We start from the raw sequence: 13,121 nt of genomic DNA on the forward strand, positions 1-13,121 counted from the left end.
TTTCTTTAAATGTGCAATGGAACTTCACGGCGCTTTGTTTTCCATCGGTTTTCCTTGCACACACAAACGTATCCTTATTAAATTGTTTAGCTTTGGATTGTATGTTTCAAGCTAATAAGTGTTAGCTTTCACAGCTCTTTGTTCTCTGGCGGTTTCATTTTAATGCCCGACGGGTTTCCTTCAATGCGCACACACAAGCGTATCTTTTCCGGCGGTTTTCATTTTAATACCCGACGGGCATTTAATGCACCACCATCACGAAGTATAGCTCCCGAGCCTAGCGCTGTTCATCAGTTTGCACAAATAGCGCCATGTCTATTCGGTGCCCTTCTCACTGTGCAGCGCGGTATAGCCATGGTCGTCACTATGCACCTCACTCTAGCCAAGCTCACCACTGTGCAGTGTGCCGTGCTATGCTAATCGCTGTGCAGTGCACCATCACAGCCCTTCTCGCCTCAGTGCTCTCAACTCCAGTTGTGTTATCGGTGTGACTCTTCCACAACACCTCCACCCCTGAGGGCCTCCATTCAGCCCAAGGCCAATGAAGAGCTTTGAGATATGGGGGGCGGGGCTTCTTTGCAATCTGCAGTGGCAGGGGCATTTGTTTTCGTGACGCCACTGTGCAGTGCATTAGTCTGAACCTCAGTTCTGTTAAGAGTGTGCAGTGCACCCAGACCGCCTCGTCGTCATGCAGTGCACATTATGCCACTACAGTGCACTGGTCTGAACCTCGGTTCAGTTAATTGTGCAGTGCACCCAGACATCCTCGGCATCACGCAGTGCACATTAAGCCGCTGTGCAGTGCACTGGTCTGAACTTCAGTTCTGTTAAGAGTGTATAGCGCACCCAGACCTCCTCGTCGTCATGCAGTGCACACCAGGGCCGTTTCTAGGTGTTTTGCCACCCTAGGCGAGAATTGAAAAATGCCGCCCCCTCCCTTTTACTACCATCACTCTCTCCCCCTGTCATCCAGGCTAGAGAGGCACACCCTCTACTGCCGAACCCTTCTATGTTACTCGCATTTACTATCAGGAAACATGATCACAACAGTCAGTCCTGCAAACGGCCTCAACGAAAGGACCGGCCAGACCGTTACGGTAGCCATACACTCACAGAACTATTTACACAGATGCCCAATAGAGCCTTGTGTTTAAATACCATCAGTGCACCTCGTTTTCAAAACCAGAAACAACAAAAATAGTAACTTGCACCATCTTCCAAGGCCAGACCCAGTGGTTTTGCCAACGCTTGTTTTTTTTCACTGAGGCACCTGAAATAGTTATCATCTCCATTGTATCCATTTAATAGAGGCTGATCACAACAATTAAAAGATTTCCACGTCAGGGAGATTATATTTCATGATACTCAAATCTGCGCTAATCAGATACTATGGCAAGACGTTAATAAAGTTTGGCATACAACACAGAATGAACTGCTTCTTGGCGCTGTGAATAGAAGTTATTGACAAGATTGTGCATGTTACCACTATGAGAGTAATCCTGACCAGAATTTGAGCCGGTGCAAGGCAGAATGCACACTTCACCATAGTTGAGAAGTGGTTCCATGTTGTGGAACACCTTCAACCAATCCTGGGTTTGCGGCCACCTGTGTGTTGCATTCTGGGATTTGTAGTCTTTCTTTTAACAGGGTAAGCACTGGCTCAAAAATCCCAGTGTGGACATTGACGTTGGCCTAAACAGTCACTACCGGATGACGGTATCAGACATGGCACTAGGCTAGTGGTTCAATTCTTTTTTTGTATGGAGTTTTATATAGAGCGATCTTGACCCGAAAGTATCGGGTATCAGAGCACTTTACACGAACACAAGTTGCGTTACATCATGAGGACACATTCATTTTTGTTAGAGACGAACAGCCTATTATTATTACAACATGCGCAAAGTCATGTTGAAGATGAAGCCAACTAAAGTGCAAATCTCTAATCATTCAGTTGTTAAGCCATTAACCAGTTACCAGTAACGAAATTCGTAAAGGTTATATGTGATACTTACAGGATAAGAGGCAACCGCCACGCAGTTACTCTGCTCAACTTTCCAACAATGTCTTCAAAAAGTTACTGAGCGGTAAAAAAAAATATGAATTTTTTATGAGGGTCAAATGAGACAAAATGTGCTTTTTTATTGAAAAACATGAGCGACATTGGGGTCTAGCCCTCCATTTGTAAGTCTGTTAACATCCATTCTCGTTGACAATTGCCGGGAAGTGAGCACTGCCACTGCTATTGCAGCCTTGGGCAATTTTGCGTCTTCGGGTGTGCATTATGCCAACAGGAATCATATGAAGGGTATTTGATTCTATGATGAGAAATAACTAAACCCGGTCTGGAGGGTCTGTTCAGCTCTGTGCACGGTGTGCAGACTGCGCGCAGCTGGTCTGTGGCTGGTGCTGAAGACGCACAGCCCTGGAGTGGGGGTGCCTTGAAGTAGCAGAGGATGGCCCCCTTTCAAGTAGAGGGCTATCCGCTTCCATCCTGTGTTACCTTGCATATTATTTGTACAGCGCCTGTGACATCATAAGGGCGCCTCAAAGCACTGAAATCAGTTCTCACTACACCCGTCTCTATGAGCTCTCGGTGTTTAGGAAAGCCGTGGTGAGCGGTTTAAAACAGTCTACATTCCCTGCACTGCCAGCCCCTTCTCTTGTACAGGCCGAGACGCTGCTTGTTTGTGATTCCAGCACTTTTCGCGCGCATTAGAAAGAGACGAAAGGCCCGGGGTGGGGATTTGGTGCACGTCGCCCTCTCTGGCTGGATCCGGCGAGAGACAGTCTGCGCCCCCTGAAGGGTCCTCAGAATCAAGGCCGTTTCTATTAGGCAAGACTAGGCAGCTGCCTAGCTTTACGTTCGTAGGATCAAATTAAAAAACAAAAGTCTCCCTTTTGCCGCCCTAGCTCTTTTGACGCCCTAGGCGGCTGCCTAGTCTTGCCTAATGGTAGAAACGGCCCTGGTGCACACTACGCCACAGAGCAGTGCACTAGTCTGCTCCTCTAGGCGGGCAGTGTGTCGCAGTTCCGCTCCATACTGTGAAATGCACAGTAGCGCTGCGCACCAACTCTTCTCTTACAGACAGTGCACCCTCCCTCACCCTGCACAGTGTGCACTGCGTTGTTCACCTGCTTTTTACTCTCCAGTACCACGCACTGACCACCAGATGGTGCTTACCGTGGCCTTCTATAGTCTTCAGCTAATGCCTCTCTTACAGTTTCTGCTTTAACTCGACAAAAGTATTGGACAGTTTGAAGCCTTGAAGCTCGTAACCCCAGGGGCAGGATTCTTCCAGGCCCGGCTAATCATTTGTTTAAGGGGGGTTGGACGCTTTTATCTGGAAAAAGGCCTTCTAACCAGGCCCCCCTTATCATTGGTCTCGCCCGACTACGTGGGCCAGTGAATAAACTATGCCAAATGATTTAGGAAGGGCAACTGGAATTATGCGGCACGGGAAGCCAAATTATGCGCCAACGTAGAGTCAGTTATGCGGCAAGAAAAGGCACATTATGCGGCGTAATGCGGCACATTTTGTGTTAGCATCTCTTCATTGTTCTGTTATTAGGTCTTGGCCTGACGTAGGCAGCGAATGCGCTGCCCTCGTCATACAAGGCTTCTTGGAATCATTTTAATGCCCGACGGGCATTTAATGCACCACCATCACGAAGTATAGCTCCCGAGTCTAGCGCTGTTCATTAGTTTGCACAAATAGCGCCATGTCTGTTTAGTGCCCTTCTTACTGTGCAGCGTGGTATAGCCATGGCCGTCACTATGCACCTCACTCTAGCCAAGCTCACCACTGTGCAGTGTGCCGTGCTATGCTAATCGCTGTGCAGTGCACCATCACAGCCCTTCTCGCCTCAGTGCACTCAACACTAGTCGTATTATCGGTGTGACCCTTCAGCAGCACCTCCACCCCTGAGGGTCCCCATTCAGCCCAAGGCCAATGGAGAGCTGTGATATATGGGGGGGCGGGGTTTCTTCGCAATCTGCAGTGGTGGGGGCATTCGTTTTCGTGACGCCACTGTGCAGTGCATTAGTCTGAACCTCAGTTCTGTTAAGAGAGTGCAGTGCACCCAGGCCACCTCGTCGTCATGCAGTGCACATTATGCTACTGCAGTGCACTGGTCTGAACCTCGGTTCAGTTAATTGTGCAGTGCACCCAGACATCCTCGGCGTCACACAGTGCACATTACGCTGCTGTGCAGTGCACTGGTCTGAACTTCAGCTCTGCTAAGAGTGTATGGTGCCCGACGGGTTTCCTTCAACGCGCACACACAAGCGTATCTTTTCCAGTGGTTTTCATTTTAATGCCCGACGGGCATTTAATGCACCACCATCATGAAATATAGCTCCCTAGCCTAGCTCTGGTTATTAGTTTGCACAAATAGCGCCATGCCTGTTCGGTGCCCTTCTCACTGTGCAGCGCGGTATAGCCATGGTTGTCACTATGCACCTCACTCTAGCCAAGCTCAACACTGTGCAGTGTGCCGTGCTATGTTAATCGCTGTGCAGTGCACCATCACAGCCCTTCTTGCCTCAGTGCACTCAACACTAGTCGTGTTATCGGTGTGACCTTTCAGCAGCACCTCCACCACTGAGGGCCCCCATTCAGCCCAAGGCCAATGAAGAGCTATGAGATATGGGACGGGGGGTGGGAGTGAGGCTTCTGTGCAATCTGCAGTGGCGGGGGCATTCGTTTTCATGACGCCACTGTGTAGTGCATTATTCTGAACCTCAGTTCTGTTACTACTCACTCTCTACTACTCACTCTGTACTGCTCACTCTACTACTCACTCTCTAATACTCTCTACTACTCACTCTCTACTACTCTCTACTCACTCTCTACCACTCACTCTCTACTACTCACTCTCCACTACGCACTCTTTGCTACTCTCTACTACTCACTCTCTACTACTCTCTACTACTCACTCTCTACTACTCTCTACTCACTCTCTACTACTCACTCTCTACTACTCACTCTCTACTACTCTCGACTACTCACTCTCCACTACTCACTCTTTACTACTCTCTACTACTCTCTCGTTACTACTCTCTCTCTACTACTGTCTGTTCTACTCTACTACTCACTCTCTACTACTCTGTACTACTCAGTCTGTACTACTCACTCTCTTCTATTCTCTACTACTCACTCTCTACTACTCACTCTCTTCTACTCACTCTCTACTACTCACTCTCTGCTACTTACTCTCTACTACTCACTCTACTACTCGCTACTACTCACTCTACTACTCACTCTCTACTACTCTCTGTACTACTCTCTACTACTTACTCCCTACTACTCTCCCTACTACTCTCTAGTACTCGCTCTCTACTAATCACTCTCTACTAATCACTCTCTACTACTCTCTACTACTCACTCTCTACTACTCTCTACTCTCTACTACTCTCTACAACTCACTCTCTACTACTCTCTACTCTCTCTACTCACTCTCTACTACTCACTCTCTACTACTCTCTGTACTACTCTCTACTGCTCACTCTCTGCTACTCTCTACTACTCTCTACTACTCACTCTCTACTACTCTACTTCTCTCTCTCTACTACTCTCTGTACTACTCACTACTACTCTCAACTACTCTGTACTACTCACTCTGTACTACTCACTCTCTACTACTCACTCTCTACTACTCACTCTGTACTACTCTCTACTACTTACTCTCTACTACTCTCTCTCTACTACTCTCTCTACTACTCTCTACTACTCACTTTCTACTACTCACTACTCTCTACTACTCACTCTCTACCCACTCTCTACTACTCACTCTCTACTACTCACTCTCTACTACTCTCTGTACTACTCTCTAATACTCACTCTCTACTACTCACTCTCTACTACTCTCTACTACTCACTCTCTACTATTCTCTGTACTACTCTGTACTACTCACTCTCTACTACTCTCTACTACTCACTCTGTACTACTCACTCTCTACTAGTCTCTACTACTCAATTCAATTCAATTCAATAGTTCTTTATTCGGTGGTTAAAAACCATCATAAAAGAATACACATATATACAGTTAAAACAGTATTAAATCAGTATACAGAACATTGAATGAATCTATGTACATACAAATAATTCATTAATCACCGACAATCCTTATAGGTAGCTTGCTAAAACTAACAAGTTGGCGAATCTACAGTGTTCATAATTAATGCTGGCCTCTAGTTACCCTGAGTCTGAGTGCAAATTTCAAGAAACTTATCACCGTACATAATGTTAACGGGTCACTAGCCCTTTGTAAAAAGGTCAGTGCCTCTTTGGCTCGAGTGAACCTTGCCTTTTTCAGAATATCTTTTAAGAATCTACGTCTTGGGATGGTGTATATAGGACATAAAAGTACAAAATGAAGGGTGTCCTGCGGAGACCTATTGTCGCAGCCGCAGGCACCCTTCTGCTCAATTGAATTGCTAAAACCAGCTGGATCAGCTAATAAATAAGGTAGAAAATTGAGCCTAAAACGTGACATTAAAAACCTCTCTTGGGCATTGTAGAGGACACAAAGATACGGTTCCATCCCTGCAGTGGTTTCAAGCCTACTGTAAGTACTCACTGTAGGTTTGCTCCCTTCTATTGTAATCCTGCCCGATACTCTTGATTCCATGAAAATTCTCTTCAGGTTAAGCTTATCCTGAGCAGTGATCAGTGAGGGGTTTAAGTACAGCTCTTGGTAACCCATACTTTCCAGGCTAGTCTTAACATAATTGATCCATGGGATATTCAGATGTTTATCTCTACCAAGGCAATCTTGTATAATCAACCTGCTCAGTGCAGCTTCAGGGTTCGTCCATATTTTAAGCCAAGCCAGGATTGGTCTAAACTTAATCAGATCCTCTAAGTAGGGTCTTCCTAGTTCTTTGTGGACTATGAGAGCTGGTGTGCAATTAGGGACTTTCAGTACTGCACGAAGTATTTTGTTTTCTTCCCTTTGTAGTCCGTCAAGATTTATAAATCCCCATACTTCTGAGCCGTACATGGTTTTTGGACAACACATTGAGCCATAAAGGTTCATTGTTTGTTCCGGACTCAAGCGGCCAACTCTCCTCCCGTAACCAGAAATGGCCCCAGATGATGCCACCAATTTACCACACCTTTCCTGCACGAGGGGTGTGAATTTTAGTGACTCATCAAAGAGTACACCTAGATACGAGAATGTTTGCACCCTTTCAAGTATGTGGGTGCCAATTCTGTAAGTGGAGCCAATCCGTGGCTTGTGGCCTGCTGTCATTACATATGATTTTTTTAGATTGACAGACAGGTCTATTGCCTCCATAAATTTGACAAACCCATCAATAAAGATCTGCAGACTTTTAGGGGTTCGTGCCAGAAGAACCGCATCATCTGCGTACAACAGCACTGGGATGTTAGGTGTCCCTACCCTAGGACAATCTGTATTTAGATTATTGAGAGATTGTTCCAAATTATTAATATATAACGAAAACAAAAAAGGAGCTAAAATACATCCCTGCCTCACGCCACTTGTACAGCTGAAGGATTCTGTCAGTCCCCCATCCTTGTTATAACGTACCCTGGCGGAGGTTTCTCTATGCAGTTCCCTCAGTATGCAGATTATCCCAGGATCGATTCCGAGTTGGGTCATCATTACCCATAACTTATTCCTATTGACATGGTCAAACGCAGCGGCCAAGTCCATGAACCCCAGATACATGGCTTCGTTGCTGGTTTTGGTGTACTTTGCTACCAGCATGTATAGGTTCAGGCATTGATCGCTGGTGGACCTACCGGTCCGAAAACCGTACTGGGCATCTGAAATGATGTTTTTATCCTCGGCCCACTCGGTCAATCGATTCAGGATTACTCTTCCCAGGATTTTGGCTGTGACATCTATCAAAGAGATAGGGCGGTAGCATTGAGGGTCATCTTTGTTGCCTTTTTTAAAAATGGGTACAATAATGGCCGTTGACCAAGACCGAGGCAGACCGACCATAATGGCCGCGTTTAATACTCTAGTTATAATAGGGGCCCATAAATCCACGTGACTCAGGAACAGGTCTGGGGGGATCCCATCTGGGCCCGGGGCTTTGTTTTTGGTAAGTCCCTCAATGCCCATTCTAATCTCTTCCAGGGAGAATACCACCCACTTTCTCTCTATGTTCATCCCCCTCTCCTTTATCGTATCCTCCTCCCCGTGGTTATACAGGCCCTCAAAGTGAGCAATCCACTGTTCCGGGAGGATGTTTGTTGCGACCTCAGGGGCGTTGCTATCTTGAAAACAAGGGGAATTTATTAATCTCCAGAATTCTGTGATATCCCTATTTTCAGAGGCCTCCCTCAAGGTCGCCCATGCTTCCCCCTGCAGTGTAACTTTCCTTCTTTTTAGCTCCTTCCTATATATTGACCTACATATTTTGACTTCTGCTTGATCCCTAGGTGTGCCGCTCAGGGCTATTTTTAGGTTCTTCAAAGCGCGTGTACAACCCCCATCAAACCATTTCGGTGAATTAGAATGAGTTTTCTTGGGGGCCTTGGCCAACAATAACCCGTCCACCAAGCTAGTTATTTGTCCAAACACACTTATTAGGCGAGCCCCTACCACCAAGAGATCTAAGCACTCGTCAATGAGTGACTTGCCTCTTTCCATCAGGGACTTGTAAAATCTAGCCCCATCTAATTTTGCCCACTTGAGTCTTCTGCCCTGGGCCGTCACGCATTCAATGGTGCCCTCAACAGGCTTGTTTTTTTGCTTGCCCTGATACAGAAGCTCCATAACCAGAGGGTTATGGTCGCTAAACGGACTCCACTCGATTCCAACGTTAATAATCCGATTTTTTAGGCCTCTCGAGACAAAAATATAATCTATATAGGACGAGCACCCTCTCCCTTTAAAAGTAGGGGGGAGTGTGCCATCCGGTCCCAGTGGGATCATATCAACTGTATGCTCAAGATCATGAGAGTGGATGAGCTTACCCAATTCGATACCACTTGGGGAGTGGCTGAAATGGGGGCCTTTTTCTAGTGGGCATTTTGACCAGTTAACACTGATTGGAAACAGCCACGGACATAAGTGACAGTTCAAATCACCCATTACTAGTATCGAGGGGGCCAAAGCACCATGGGCGGGAGCGAGTTCTTGTTTCAGCTTAGCGTCCAGTTCCCTCATAGTAGTGGAGTCTTTTTCCGGGAGAATGGTATTATACACATTGAACAAAACAAGACCCAACCCTTTGTTCCTGAATCTCAGGGCCTGGATGTTCCATGCGAACCAGTCCACATTAGACCATTTGCCTTCTATATTTAGGTCAATGTATATTATCAAACCACCCTTGGCCCTCCCTGAAGAGGTTTTTTGTGCGGGTGTGAAAAAACATTTATAACCAGCTATTTGAAGGTGGGTGTTATCCAATGCCCAGGTTTCTTGTAGGCAAATTATATGGAAATGGGCCATATACTGACGCCAATCCTTGTTGTCAAATTTCCCTGCAATACCTACTATATTCCACGAAATAATTTTCAGGCCCTCTTTCACAATAGTAACGGGCCCTGCCCCTGCCATTCCTTGAGTAATGTTAGCCCGCCCCCCTTTCTTCCTGGAGGATAATTTCTGCAGATCACTATCCTGCTGTCTTGGTTCTGGGGCTATGATTCCTGTCCCTAAGGGTGTTTGTGAAGAACCCCCAGCGAGAGGGTCTGGGACTCCTATGGTCCTTGCTAGAATCCTGCGCCCACCCCCCCCTAAGGATTACTGTCCAACTTCTTTGGTCAGGCAATGAATGGGTAAGGTTCCTTCTATCGAATCTACCCGATCAAGTTTTGTCTCATCCGTGTCAGCCTGCGCTAGAGGGGAATGGGAAATGGATAGTCAGTCAATCTCCTCCAGTGACCTTAGTGGGGTGAACCTGTTTGCCCAACATGGGTGTCCTCCTTCCCAAATCCCTGTCGCTTGTCGTGAACAATTTGGGCCTCTATTTGAACTAGGGTTTCGTCCCTCCACGCATCTCCATACAGTGTGCTGTCCCTCTTTTGGTGCCTGCTGCCTCAAGTAGAAGTAGCTAAGTGACAATGGCCTTATGCCCGTCGTGCATCCAGGTGGTCCCTGACTTAAAATATGCTCAACCACCCTCCTGTCCCTAAAATTAGCAATAATGCAGTTTCCTTCGATGTTTTTAGGTCTAATCCCTATCCAATTCACTCGTCTAACCAGGAGAATTTCCCCATCCTGGTTATTAGATATTGGTCTGTTTTGAGTCAGCCAATAAATGAGCTTATTTTTTAACTCCTGGTGTGATTCTTTCTGGGCCTCTTTTAATTCTGGGACCCCAGCAAAAACAACGACCAATGGGCACGCCTCAGGAGGAAGGTTTATGGTAGGGAGTCTCTTGTGTATTAAGGTAGACCTATCTTCGTGGTTTACTGCATTTGATATGGGCTCAGCAGGGGGTTGGGGCTGTTTGTCCAACTTCTGCTTACCTGGACCATTGTTGGGACGCAGTTCACTCTCACTAGGATTGTGATTACTGAGCGCTTGTCCAAGGGGAGCCGGGGCATCATGGATCTGTGCAGATGTTATTTGTACGTTCCTACTATCACTGAAGTTATTCGCCCTTTAAGTTGCTGGATTAGTCTCTAGGGTGCTAGTGGAATTGCTTAAAGCCCCTAATGAGCTACCTTTTGTCTCCCTGTTCTTTAATTCACTTAAGATTTTGTCCAGCCTACTTGTCACCGGCTTAAGCTGATTTGTGATCAGTATTTCTATCTGGGCCTGTAGGTCTGACATGATCTTAGTTAACCAGATTGGGGGATCTGTTTGAAAAGATCACCACTGTGCAGTGTGCCGTGCTATGCTAATCGCTGTGCAGTGCACCATCACAGTCCTTCTCGCCTCAGTGCACTCAACACTAGTCGTATTATCGGTGTGACCCTTCAGCAGCACCTCCACCCCTGAGGGTCCCCATTCAGCCCAAGATCAATGGAGAGCTGTGATATATGGGGGGGGCGGGGTTTCTTCGCAATCTGCAGTGGTGGGGGCATTCGTTTTCGTGACGCCACTGTGCAGTGCATTAGTCTGAACCTCAGTTCTGTTAAGAGTGTGCAGTGCACCCAGGCCACCTCGTCGTCATGCAGTGCACATTATGCTACTGCAGTGCACTGGTCTGAACCTCGGTTCAGTTAATTGTGCAGTGCACCCAGACATCCTCGGCGTCACGCAGTGCACATTACGCCGCTGTGCAGTGCACTGCTCTGAACTTCAGCTCTGCTAAGAGTGTATGGTGCCCGACGGGTTTCCTTCAACGCGCACACACAAGCGTATCTTTTCCAGTGGTTTTCATTTTAATGCCCGACGGGCATTTAATGCACCACCATCATGAAATATAGCTCCCTAGCCTAGCTCTGGTTATTAGTTTGCACAAATAGCGCCATGCCTGTTCGGTGCCCTTCTCACTGTGCAGCGCGGTATAGCCATGGTTGTCACTATGCACCTCACTCTAGCCAAGCTCAACACTGTGCAGTGTGCTGTGCTATGTTAATCGCTGTGCAGTGCACCATCACAGCCCTTCTTGCCTCAGTGCACTCAACACTAGTCGTGTTATCGGTGTGACCTTTCAGCAGCACCTCCACCACTGAGGGCCCCCATTCAGCCCAAGGCCAATGAAGAGCTATGAGATATGGGACGGGGGGGGGGTGGGAGTGAGGCTTCTGTGCAATCTGCAGTGGCGGGGGCATTCGTTTTCATGACGCCACTGTGTAGTGCATTAGTCTGAACCTCAGTTCTGTTACTACTCACTCTCTACTACTCACTCTGTACTGCTCACTCTACTACTCTCTACTACTCACTCTCTAATACTCTCTACTACTCACTCTCTACTACTCTCTACTCACTCTCTACCACTCACTCTCTACGACTCTCTACTACTCACTCTCTACTACTCACTCTTTGCTACTCTCTACTACTCACTCTCTACTACTCTCTACTACTCACTCTCTACTACTCTCTACTCACTCTCTACTACTCACTCTCTACTACTCACTCTCTACTACTCTCCACTACTCACTCTTCACTACTCACTCTTTACTACTCTCTACTACTCTCTCGTTACTACTCTCTCTCTACTACTGTCTGTTCTACTCTACTACTCACTCTCTACTACTCTCTACTCACTCTCTACCACTCACTCTCTACTACTCTCTACTACTCACTCTCTACTACTCACTCTTTGCTACTCTCTACTACTCACTCTCTACTACTCTCTACTACTCACTCTCTACTACTCTCTACTCACTCTCTACTACTCACTCTCTACTACTCACTCTCTACTACTCTCCACTACTCACTCTTCACTACTCACTCTTTACTACTCTCTACTACTCTCTCGTTACTACTCTCTCTCTACTACTGTCTGTTCTACTCTACTACTCACTCTCTACTACTCTGTACTACTCAGTCTGTACTACTCACTCTCTTGTATTCTCTACTACTCACTCTCTACTACTCACTCTCTTCTACTCACTCTCTACTACTCTCTACTACTCACTCTCTGCTACTTACTCTCTACTACTCACTCTACTACACGCTACTACTCACTCTACTACTCACTCTCTACTACTCTCTGTACTACTCTCTACTACTTACTCCCTACTACTCTCCCTACTACTCTCTACTACTCGCTCTCTACTAATCACTCTCTACTACTCTCTACTACTCACTCTCTACTACTCTCTACTCTCTACTACTCTCTACAACTCACTGTCTCCTACTCTCTACTCTCTCTACTCACTCTCTACTACTCACTCTCTACTACTCTCTGTACTACTCTCTACTGCTCACTCTCTACTACTCTCTACTACTCTCTACTACTCACTCTCTACTACTCTACTTCTCTCTCTCTACTACTCTCTGTACTACTCTCGACTACTCTGTACTACTCACTCTGTACTACTCACTCTATACTACTCTCTACTACTCACTCTCTACTACTCACTCTCTACTACTCTCTACTACTTACTCTCTACTACTCTCTCTCTACTACTCTCTCTACTACTCTCTACTACTCACTTTCTACTACTCACTACTCTCTACTACTCACTCTCTACCCACTCTCTACTACTCACTCTCTACTACTCACTCTCTACTACTCT

Source organism: Triturus cristatus, chromosome 3_1 (assembly GCF_964204655.1).
Source record: "Triturus cristatus chromosome 3_1, aTriCri1.1, whole genome shotgun sequence".
Classification (NCBI taxonomy): domain Eukaryota; kingdom Metazoa; phylum Chordata; class Amphibia; order Caudata; family Salamandridae; genus Triturus; species Triturus cristatus.